This window comes from Macrobrachium nipponense, chromosome 9, assembly GCF_015104395.2.
Source record: "Macrobrachium nipponense isolate FS-2020 chromosome 9, ASM1510439v2, whole genome shotgun sequence".
NCBI classification, from domain to species: domain Eukaryota; kingdom Metazoa; phylum Arthropoda; class Malacostraca; order Decapoda; family Palaemonidae; genus Macrobrachium; species Macrobrachium nipponense.
In genome coordinates, this window is record NC_061110.1 from 96,127,856 (window position 1) to 96,130,355 (window position 2,500).

Consider the following 2,500-nt stretch of genomic DNA (forward strand, 5'->3'; position numbering starts at 1 on the left):
AAATACTAGGAAAAAAATTATAATAAAATTTCCTTAAATGTTAGAAAATTATAATATATTTTCTTAAAATATTAGAAAAAATTATAATAAAATTTTCTTGAAATATGGTATACGCGTTATAATGAAATTTTTTATAAATATTAAAAAGAAATAATCGCGTTTTCTTGAAATATTTTTGGAAATTTCTGGAAATATAAAAAAATTATAAACAGCGTTCTCGAAATATATATTAGAAAATATTTATAACAATATTTTTTGAAATATCACTATTTGGAAAGAAAATACATGCCAGCAAAAAATTAAAAAAAAATAAAAAAAAATGGAAAGAAATAATTGAGCCAAAAAGAATAAATAAATTAACTTATATTTGACAAAAAATTGGAAGCCATAACTATGATTTGAAAAAATAAATTAATCAATAAAGTAAAAGATAAAAAAAAATAGCGAAGGGAGACCGGTTAAAATAGAAATGTAATTAAATGAAAAATAAATGGATCATGCAAATTAAGAGAAATGATTCGTCCCTGCCCCCTGAGAGAATCGAACTCTCGACCCCTGGTTTACAAGACCAGTGCTCTGCCCCTGAGCTAAGGAGGCTACGAAGAAGACCTTTAAATGAGAGAGAGAGAGAGAGAGAGAAGGGGAGGAGAAGAAGACGAGAGAGAGCGAGAGAGAGAGAGAGAGAGAGAGAGAGAGAGAGAGAGATGCATAACATATAGCGCAAAAAGGTAATATAAACGATAAAAGGTAAAGTCCAAAACAGGGGTAAAAATTGAGTAATGTTGTGTTAGGAGAAAAAACTATAAAAAATACACACTTTTTAAAGAAAATTCCAATGTACAAAAGGAAGAGAAAGAAAAATACACAAAATGGGGCAGATAACGGGTCCATGAGTTAAATATATAACGGATAAGAATGAATTAATAACTAATAGTGAATGATCTTAGCAAAACAATGATAACCATCGTAAAAAAAGAAAAACAAAAATCCTTAGGGATACTGAATGGGGAATGTGCAGAGAGAAAAGAAATGAGAGACTGGAATCAGGAATAGTAAGCCGGAGAGAATTTGGAATAAGAATAAGGATTTATGAAAAAAATCCTGACCATAGGCTTCCAGATTAAACTTAAAATGGAAACGACTGGAAAAAGTAATAATAATAATAATAATAATAATAATAATAATAATAATAATAATAATAATAATAAGAAACAAACTATGCAGTGCACTGTAGGCATTACTTAAGGTTCTTTGCAGCGTGCCTTTGGCTCCCCTAGATGCAACCACTTTCGTTCCCTTTACTGTACCTCCTTTCATATTCTCTTTCTTCATTTTACTTTCCACCCTCTCGTAATACTTGATTCACAGTGCAACTGCTTTGAGGTTTTCCTCCTGTTCAATGAAAACATAAGTTTTTAAAAATAATAATAAATACTTACGAGGTTACCTTATAAATAAAAAGGCAAATTTACCTTAGAAAGTAAAGGGAAAATTTACCTTATAAAGAAAAAGGCAAATTTACCTTATAAAGAAAAAGGCAAATTTACCTTTAAAGAAAAAGGCAAATTTACCTTAGAAAGTAAAAGGAAAATTTTATAAAGCCAGGGTGTTAAAAGTAACAAACCAAAATAATAGGCAAGATCTCACATCCTCGCACGAAATACGAATAATAGGAACAAGGCAAAAAATATAATAAGAACAGGAACCGAACGATAAGGCGTAAAGGACTTTTAAGGACTCCAAATTAGGTATATGTATGTTCGAACATCTGAGAAAAATAACCGACTTGAACAGAAGAATCTAAAAAGATAAGGAGAGAAAATTCATCTCTCAAGAACGAACCCAGACGCGCAACTGTGACAAGGCTGCGAAAACGTTAGCTAACTATTTTTTAACCCTAATGAACGTTTTTCAAAACATTTATTAAGGTAATTCAGCGTTTCTTCACATATTTATATGACAGCCCTGACAACATAATAACACTTTTTAAACTTTGCTACGACTGATATTACTACTACTACTACTACTACTACTACTACTGTAACTACTAGTAGTTTCGCAAATATAATAACACGTTTATTTTAGCTAGCCGCATCAGTGAGGCTGAGGTCGCGTTCAGTAGCAAACTCCCGGACGCGAATCGGCCACGACCAACGTTCCATAGCTTGGCTGATGAACACGCTGGCAAAAGTGATGATTCTGGTGCTGAGAACACAGTAGTATAAATGGAAATGAATAAAAAGTAAGATAGGAAAAAAAATGTAACAAAACAATATAACAAAAGACCTTTTTACAAAGTTAAAAATTCCAATAACTAAAAGCTGTCATAACTATTTATACATCGCCAAGAGGCGAATCTGATAACACAAGCATAGTCGTATAGTTAGAAATATATAAAAAGTAAAAGAGACAGGAAAAGAAATGTAAAAAAAAAAAAAGGGTTTTGCAAAGTAATAAAAAAAAAGGTCCCAAAAACCTACTATCATAATTATGTATTTAT

At 30.8% G+C, this 2,500-nt stretch overlaps 1 non-coding gene across 1 annotated transcript; it reads right to left on the reverse strand.

The window, feature by feature from the left end:
* Positions 1 to 525: 525 nt before the first annotated feature.
* On the reverse strand, positions 526 to 597 carry Trnat-ugu (transfer RNA threonine (anticodon UGU)). The gene has a single exon. It is a non-coding gene; the product is annotated as a tRNA-Thr (tRNA).
* Positions 598 to 2,500: the final 1,903 nt, after the last annotated feature.